The following is a 9,618-nucleotide window of genomic DNA, read 5'->3' on the forward strand; positions in this document are numbered from 1 at the left end:
TATAGAGGGCTTAAGGCTTTGATGGAGTAATATTTTAGATGTTAATAAAGAAAAAAGAGGAAACTTTCAGAGAAAGAGTAAGGCTGATAAAATACATTCAGAAGAAGTCAGGAAGCCATAGGGTGAGTGCCAAGGGCTGAAGATTAACCCTGCTCTGGAAAGGGATGCATTGTTTCTGAGAAAGGAAGGAAGGAGGTTAGAGGCTAAAAGAAATAAATATTCAGCACTGAATTCTTCGAAGTAAGGTAATCTATTCAGACTAAAGATAGCACCACCATGCCCTGGGAGACCTGAAACATAAGAAACATTCTCTAGGATTCTTTGAGGCTGTTTGATAACAATTTAATTAGGGATGACTAGATGATTTAGCAAAAACCAAGAGATGAGCTGGAACGGTATCAATTTAGGGAGAAGACACTAAAAGGCCTGAATGGTGCAAGGGTATGGGATACAAAGAGCAGCTGCATCAGGTGGTGGAGGCACATACCTTTAATTCTAGCATGTGGGAAGCAGAGTCAGGTAGATCTCTGTGAGTTTGAAGTCAGCCTGATCTGCAAATCAAGTTCCAGGGCAGTCAGGGCTACAAAGAGAAACCCTGTCTTGAAAAACCAATATTCCTTGACTAAGAATTTCTGATGTCAAGAACGAGTGTGATACAAAGTTGAAGAAACCAAATCAAACTAACCATCCCCCACCACCAAAAAATAAATAAAGAAAAGGGCAGCTGAGACCAGTGTGTGGCAGTCAGAGTTTCTGCAGAGAGCCCTGAGAGGATACTGTGTAAAGCCCTGAAGGTGAAACCCAGTCTGCAGTGGAGACATCAGGACCATGGGATGTCAGCTTGGAAAAGCTTAAGGCACTGAGAGCCATCTTAAGGGAATATGTGAGGCCTGCAGGCAGGAGAACTGGGGATACCTCACTACTTAAATCATTCAGAGACTAGAACATTACATCATGAGCCCCAGATGCTGGTCATAGAGCTTCAGGATTTAGTGTTTGCGCTGCTGGGTTTTGGCTTTGCGTTTATCAGGTTGTTCCTTGCTGATCAGTCTAATTATCCTGGTTTGCCAAGGGCTGAGGGTCCTGAGGAAGGGGGTGTTTGGGAGTGGCAAAAGAATGACAGCCTTGTGTTCTGCTAGAGACAGCTCTCTCTTGCTAGAAAAATTCTAAAAGCTCTCTGGATAGCTCATCTCTTGCAGACCAAAGCCCAGTCATTTATTTACATATTAATTAAATTTTTACCCCAGGTTCTCTTTTGATTATTCCACGAATCAGCATTTCATGACCTTAGCCCCTTGATTCTTAGAAAAGACAGCAAGGTTACTTTTGAACATAGGAAGTGAACTCAGAGATCTGCCTGCCTGTGCAAGCACAGACAATAAGCTAGCTGGGTGGGATCTTGCCCTGTGATCACCACTCTCTAAATCTCTTTATCTCCTTCCTTAGTATCTTTCTGACAAGCTGGCTCACAGTGCAGCTGCCTCTGTTCTTTTAGGCCAGTGAAGCCCCTCATATAATTCATATTGCATTCTTATATTTTGTTTAGTTGAGAGATCCTGTTTATATATATATTTTTGAACTCATGTTTTTATAGTTCTTTCCCACAGCCTTAAGGGCTGTCCTGATGGTCACTGTGTTCACCGCTTTGCTGAGGAACACATTCTTGCCTCCCAGATTTGTGTTTCATAAAATTATCATGGAGTCATTAACCTTAACAGGGAGAGCATTCCCTAATGGAGGAACATGAAAATATGTATACTGCTATACAAACAAGCCTTATGCCTAGCAACCATCAACACAGTGTGGAGGCCCATGCCCTGATAGCTCTGCTCCAGGGGCAGGAACCATGTCACACTGTGTCTTCTGCATGGCCATGCAGGACTCGGCAGTGGTTCTTCCATTTTGGAATGGGAATGTTTATTCTGTGCCATTGTATGATGCAAATAGGTAACTTTTTATAAGCTCAGTGTTAAGTTTTGAACTTCTGCCCCCCCCCCCCCCCCCCGCAGCTGGTGCGTCAGCTGAACCCAGGTGCCCTTCTCTTTGGCTTCCTTTTTCTTCTGATCATTCTCCTTCCCCCACTTCAGAAAGCTGTCTGTGCTCTTCGAGTGCTCCATGTGCTCAGTCCGCACACTGATCCTCTTGGCCAGAATCTTGCCCTTAACTTGCTTGTTTTCAATGATGCCCACGGCATGCTGGGTGGCCTTGTAGACTCTTCCGGTTTTGCCGTGGTAACACTTGTGGGACGTTTCTTTTTGAACAGGCCCATTTACAGGGAATGATCTACAATATCACCCTTCTTGCAGATTCGCATGTATGTGGCCAAAGGAACAACTCCATGCTTCCTAAAAGGTCTAGAGAACATATACCGAATGCCTCTCCTCTTTCCCTTTGTGTTCATCATTTTGATGAGTTAACTGGAAGATGGCTGCCGCGGCTCTTGAACTTTTAAAGTATTGGAATTGTTCATGATTTTGGGGATTTTGTACTGAATGCAATTTAAATATAAATTATGTTATAAGATAGTTATGAGCCCAGGAGGAAAGGAGTGGAAGGTTATGCCTCCAAAGTGACTTATTTTGGGATCAAATTGACAAGAGGTGGCGTTATGGTGGTTACCATTATTTATATAGATTTGACAAAATCTACAATTGCTGGGAGGCCCTCGGTATGCCTGTGGGAGAATCATCTTGATTATGTTAACTGATGTGGGAAGACCCATTTTAGTTATGGCAGGAATTATTCTCCAGGCATGTATAAACTGGAGAAAATAAAGCGAGCTAGCACCCATTACTCTCTGCTTTCTGGTTGTGAGTAAGATGTGACCAGATGCTTCAAGCTCCTTCAGGCTTGACTCCCTCACTGTACCCTTGAATTGTGACCCAGAATAAACTCTTTCTTAAGTCACTTTGTCAGAGTATTTCATCTCCAGCAACAGCAAACTAAGTCAAGACATGCGGCTAGTATTTTACTGACGTAGCCACCTCTCTAGACCCCTGTTTCTTTGTAAGGAACTGCCCAAGTGCTCCTAGCTGTGTGGTTTCATGTCCTAGCAAAGTAGCATTCCGATGTCTTCACATCACAGCCAACATTTGTTTATTATTTTGACTATGCCTATTCTAGTGGGTGCTAAGAATATCACACTGTGGTCTGGATTTGCATTTCTTTAATGACTAGTGGTAAGTACAATGTTCTTGTTGATGAAGGTCTCTTCAGGTCCTCCTCCCATGTTTTCATTTGGCTTATTTGTCTCTTCATTACTGAGTTGCCAGATTTCTTTGGTTATTAAGCTTTTATTGGTTATGTGGTAGAAAACATTTTCTTCCAGTTTATGATTCGTTTTTGAATCTTCTTTGGTATTGTAACACGGAGCACTGAAGCTTTATCATTGCTGTGACATTGTTGGGAAATGTTCACAGCTGGGAAATCATTTACCAAACTCAGGATCATTCGAATTTGTTTCTGTGTCTCACCCATGCCCCCAGTAATGGAGCCTGGACTCAGATCCTCACACATACTCCAGGCTAGTACCCTGTCACTTCGTGAGGGAATGGTTTAACTTTAGTCTTCTGCTTGTGGATCTATGGTTGTTCCAGCATTATCTGGCTAAGGTATCATTCTTTCTCCACTGAATGGCTTTGATACCATTGGAAAAACAATACAATTAAGTCTGAAGGCATGATTTATTTCCAGATTCCACTGATCTCTCTCTATATATTAATCACAGTACTAAAACATCTCCATTACTTGATATTTTTGTAATGACTTGAAATCAAGGGGTATAAATCTCTAACCTTGTTTTACATGTATCCTCCTTGACATGTTATTAAAAATCTGTGATAAGAACCCCTTATTTAAGATCGACTCTTACCAGCAAAATTTAAGAAAGTATATGTTAGAACTCCAGAATGTAGTCATCAAGCCTACCTGAAATGTTTCACTTTGAATAGATGGTTTATGACCACCATCTTTTCACGCTTTTCAGTGTGGAGTCTGCTCTAAGTTCTCCTGCATGCCAGTCAAATCTCTTCATGAAGATGCATCGGATTCTGTTATCTTTCGCTCTAGAACATTAGTCGTCTCCGTCAGTTGACAACTAATCTCATCTTCCATATAATCTGGGTTTCCTTTAAATTCTGAAGGACTTGGTATATTTCTCTCTATTGATTTATCATCCTGTGATATCAGCACCGTGAAAGAGGCAATCTTGCTCTCCATTTGGTCCAGCTTACTTATAGTCCAGTTTCACGTGTATTTTTGACTTTTTCTTGACCATGTTGGGTGCGGGAAGTGTTTTGAGGACCTGAGGCTTTCTGCCATTTAGGATTTATTGTTATGAAGGCAATCCTGGGATGCAATCTTGGAAGATAAGCAGAGGATGCAGGATCAGGTTGGGATAGGATCCAACTGTGATGAAGACCCAGTCCAGTATCCTCAGCTGATTTCATCAGTAGCCCAGAGGCTACAGAGATGGGCTAGGTCTTGCTTTGGGCTAACATTTCCAGTTCTTTCTGCAAGATCAGTTATAGGATGTTGTTTGTCCTGGAAGGGTCTGACATGGAGTGAAGGCTTCTCTGCAGTTGAGGTTGATGATCTCTGAAGGTGATGACAGCAAATGCTGTACCAGCCACAGTGGTGGCCCTACCATCTTCCTGGCTACTTTCTCAGTATTACATAGCTCATAAATGTCAAAGATGTCTAAGATTTCTGGCTCCTGTGAGGGGTCACATGCTGTCTCTTGTGACTGCCAGGGGAATAGCATTGACTCACAGTGGGTTTCTTAGGCTTCAGTCTTGGCAGCTTTGGCTGAGATCTGTGGATATCATGTGAAATTAATATTTTTTACAATCCTGAGATGGCCTAAGTTTCACTTAGTAAGTTCCAGGATTGGCTGAGGTGAAGCATTCCTGGTGAGGAGTCATTGCTAATTCACCAAGTCTCTTAGTTTCGTCCTCTCAGTTTCTTATAAATCTGAAGGGACTCTGAACCAGCCAGCCTGCTTCCTATTTTTCTTTATTTCCAGGGTGGAGACTGAGCTTGGCGTCTTGCTGGCTCTCTGCTGCCTGAATATGTCTGTCCTAATCTAAAAATAATCTGAACCCCACTAAGGTCAGCATGGGTTGACTAGGCTTCAACTTTGCAGAAACTGAGGAGGTTGGTAAGGACAAAGAAGAATTAAAGGGAGGTTTCATTCAATATGGACGACTTTGTCTGAGATCTGAAACTGAGACAGCTGTTTTAGGAAGGCCAGACAGACCTAGAAGAGGTTATTAATTAATCATCAAGAGAGCAAGGTACTGCCACAAAGCTCTTGTCTTATATTCATTTTTCATTGTTGTGATAAAAAGATCTTAAGAGAAGCAATTTAGAGCAGAAAAGATTTGATGTAACAATTCTAGGTTCTAGTCTATTGCTCTGGGGAAGTCAAGGCAGCAGGAACTGGAAGGAGTTAGTCACATTCACAGTCAAGAGCAGAGAGAAAATGTGTATAAAATTTGTGTTCAGCTCACCTTTTCTTCTGTTACACAGTTCAGGATCCAACCCAGGGAATGGTGACACCCACAGTAGAAGTTCTTCCTATCTCCAGGAACCTATTCAAGATAGTTCTTCACAGACATGCCCACAGGCCAAGCTGATCTTGACAGCTACTCACTGAAGCCTTTCTTCACAGGTGATTCTAGAGTGTGTCAAGTTGGCAATGAAAACCACTATTACGGCTGGATAGAGATAGGGGTGGGGATGGGGGTGGGGGTGGGGGTGGGGGTGGGGGAGGGGGAGGGGGAGGGGAGGGGGAGGGGGAGGGGGAAGGGGTGGGTGGGTGGAGCTAGGGTAGTCAGAGATGGATGGAAGTAAAGCTTAGAACATTGTTAGAACTCAAATTCCAACCAGGTATAAATGTCTTGGTCACAGTTTTGGTTTCTAGTTTTACTATTTCTGTCTTTAAGAAGGCTCTGGGTTAGGGAGATGGCTCAGTAGTTAAGAGCACTGGCCTTTCTTGTAGACTTCCCTAGGTTTAGCTCCTCAAATCCACACTCATGTTCTCAGAACATCTGAACTCCAGTTCCAGGGGCTTTAGTGTCCTCTTCTGGACTCCTTAGGCACCAGGCATGTATATGGTACACATGCATATATGCAGACAAAACACTCAAAAACATAAATAAAGCTAAGTCAGAAAGTGTAAAAATGGCTCCAACTGCATCAGATTGCCTGGTTTCTTTGGTTGTTGCAGGGAACAAATGAAATAACACAAAGGTGAAAAGTTCTATAAAAATCACTTCTTTTTGGATCTTCTCATATGATTATGGAGCTTTGGGAAATTCTTACAACTCTGGAATACGCACAAAGCAGATGCTGGAGTTTGGGAGAACAAAGGTTCTATTATCTTGGTAAGAATTCATTGTTGGACTAACATCAGTTTTGCTTCCTTTGAGAGTCTCAGGAATCTTGGCTTGCCCTTTCATTGAAAGACCTCTTCACATTGAGAATGCCATGTTCTTTCATATGTGGCTTTAGTCTGTGTGGCCCTGATTCAACCAGTAGGTGAGACAAGCCAATGATTTTGGGAAATGAGTCAAGCTCAAATCACATTTTGAAATGAAAATTCTTCACAAATTCCCCTCAGATACACATGTTTGAAAAGATAACACCATTTCACAGGAGAGAATGGAGAAGAAACTCACTCCGCTTTCTAATTCACTCAAACCTGTTCAGCTCATTTTTTTTTTTTACTGTCATAAAGTCACTGTTATAAATTTGCTTTTCCCATTCAGCCTGATAAGCTGTAGCCTGTAGACTAAACTGCAAACCCCTCAGCCTGGAAAATACTAGAATCTAGGGGAAGGATCTTGTCTGCCATTTAATTCCTGTGCCCATAACACTGAGGGTAATTTTTAGCACGTTGGAAGTGCTAATGAACATATGTTTATGAAAGTAAACACATGTTCAGTCAAGTAAATTAACAATTTGGTCTTTCTACATCTCTAAACATCACTCTTAATCATCTTTCCTAGTTCTACCTTTCCCTCTGGGTAGTTTACTCAGTGTTGTGTGGCAAATTTCCCCCAGTTGAAACACTTCATTTTTGGGGGAAGCTTCTTAGGAATGAAAAGTTCTAAAGGAATATTCATTAGGATTCAGGACATAATCAGCTCATAAGTCTCAGGAAATTCCTGAAACTTATTAGGTACACAAGACTCTCCTCAAGCTTATGTAAGTAATAAACACTGCTGAGCAGAGACTTTCTCACCTGTTGAACTTTTTGTAAGTTGTGCAGAAAGCTCCAGGATTCTACCCACTGTGGAACAGGCTGTTGGTATTATAGTTGCCTTTGAGGCCATACTCATGTAAGTAACCTTAATACCTCATTGGTTTATAAGGTAGACTTTGATGGTATTCTTATTTTGTTCCGTTGTCAGTTTTTTGTCTGGGTTGAGTAGACATTTGTTTTTGTTTCCCCAGAAATACTGTCATCCACCAGTAACTGTTCTTGAAGTCAGTTTGACTACTTCAACCATATCTTTCATATATTTTCTTGCTGCTTAGAATACCGTAGTTTATCAATGCATGTCTGAAAACATTGATCCTTTACTACTCAGCTCAGTTGTCCTCTCTTCCATAATGTCTTTGACAGTCCTTACTGTCTGTCTTTCTCTCTGTTCCACTTTGTTGTGTAATACATAGAATGCATAGCACTTTGCTGTAGAATAATTGTCTCTAGCTCTGTCTCCCTTATAGAGCTTCCTTGACTTTGCATCTTGCTCTTGGGCATCAGAATACTTTGTTGAAGTTGTCTGTGTATCAGTCGGAGTTCTCTGAAAGGTGGCTTACAGGCTGTGGTCCAGATTCGGTGTAAGAGGCAGGATGTCTCAGCAGTCCTAATCTGGTGCTAGAGGCTGAGAGGATTCCTAGAGAGCTGCTGTTCTTCAGTCTGTGTTGTAATCCTGAAGACGTGGGTTCTAATGACAGTGACTCAGCAGCAGGATAGATGAACTTGCCAGTCAGCATGAGGGCAAGCAAACAAGCAAACAGCAAAAACTTTCTTCTTCTGTGTTTTTTTTTTTTTTTTTTTTTTTTTTTTTTTTTATATGAGTTGCCCCCAAGTATGGTCCAGATTTAGAGTGGGTCTTCCCACCTCAGATGAACCAATAAAGAACAACTCTCAAAGGTGTGACCAACTGCTTGGGTTTCAGTTGATTCTAGGTGTAGTCAAATTGAAAACCGAGATTAGCCATCACAGTCGGGAAATCAAATGAATAGACTTTGGTGACGAAGCAGGTAACTAGGTTCTTTCTTTGTGAAATAATTGAAAAAAAAATGCAGAGTGAAAATGAAGGTGAGGGACTGTCAAAAATATTTTACTGGTTCTCAGTTTTCAAAATAAGAGCCTGTGTCATGTTTAATTGTCAGTCATGTAGTCTCAACCACTTCCCACAAAGTTAGCTTAGCCCTGATGCTAGTAAGGTCTTGACTGGACCAGCAAGTTCTGCCCTAGTATCTCGTGCCTTCCCAAAGTGGACTAGTTAAAAGAAAGTACATGTTTAAAAAGCTCGTACTGGAGAAATAATTTAAAGTATTTATATATTGAATGGAAGGCATTGTGTAAAGGGATAGGTTGTGTAAAATAATGACTTCTACAAAATGCTATTTATTAAGTATGTTTGGTACTGTCATATGTCCTTTAGTGATAATATTAGGTAGTATGTCATAATCATGATTTCAACATGGCTTAGTTATTTGAGTGACTAATAAAATAAAATATTCAACAAGTCACCATTTAATTGCTTTGAAGATGAATTCTTATTTTGATATTTATCAGAGCTACATGGGAGCAACAGAATATGTACTGTAAAATCAGGCAAAGTCCTGAGAGCTGTTTTTAAAAATTTCCTTTCTGTCTCCATGTTTCACATTTACTGGTCTTAAATAATTCTTTAATTGGTAAGAACCATTTTAAAGATAGTTGGGACACAGAATTGATTAATGACTTGTTAGCATTGTGAAAGCCGGGACAAAACAGAACGTTCTAGATCTCTAGCATACTGTGTTATCACGCCTTAGTGATCAAATAAATACTGTAAGCGATGCCAAGTCACCATGGTGAGATTGTTGTCAGATTTCTGAACTGAAAACTAGTTAAGTCCTTGCCTTTTCTTGTTTCCTCAAAGCACCCCCTAGTTTGCTATTCAATGAGAACTCAGTTGATTCCTAGTTTTCCTAAGGTAGAATGTTCCACACCCAATTGTCCTTTCTGATGTACTTACATACAAGTTCTAAATTGTGGTTACAAATTCCTTATGATTTTTCTTGCTACATACCCCAGGCTGGCCTTAACCTTGTGTTGTGTTCTTCCATCTCCTGAGTGCTGGGATATTGGGGTATAAGCCACCATGCCTAGTTAAGAGCTGTAAGGTCTTGGTACCAAGATGATCCATGTCTGTGAAGACTTTCTGGAGCCCAGCTACATTCAGTCTTTGTTCCTTGTTGTATCATAACAAGTGTTATAGTCTATGTGATGGAAAGGAAGACAATTAACTGTTGTCCATTTGATAGACGCATCTGTAGATATTGTCTAATTTAAATAATTATTTATTGTATGGATATGTTTGTGCACCTTGTGTT

The 9,618-nt window shown here is 40.9% G+C and overlaps 1 long non-coding RNA gene across 1 annotated transcript in view; it reads left to right on the forward strand.

Moving 5' to 3' along the window:
* LOC143443586 (uncharacterized) overlaps positions 1-6,483 on the forward strand; it is a 72,313-nt gene extending 65,830 nt beyond the window's left edge. Inside the window, exons 3-4 of the long non-coding RNA XR_013112711.1 lie at positions 5,530-5,671; positions 6,230-6,483. This is a non-coding gene — a long non-coding RNA (uncharacterized LOC143443586). The remainder of the gene's footprint in view (positions 1-5,529; positions 5,672-6,229) is intronic.
* Positions 6,484-9,618: the final 3,135 nt, after the last annotated feature.

Source organism: Arvicanthis niloticus, chromosome 9, assembly GCF_011762505.2.
Source record: "Arvicanthis niloticus isolate mArvNil1 chromosome 9, mArvNil1.pat.X, whole genome shotgun sequence".
Taxonomy (NCBI): Eukaryota; Metazoa; Chordata; class Mammalia; order Rodentia; family Muridae; genus Arvicanthis; species Arvicanthis niloticus.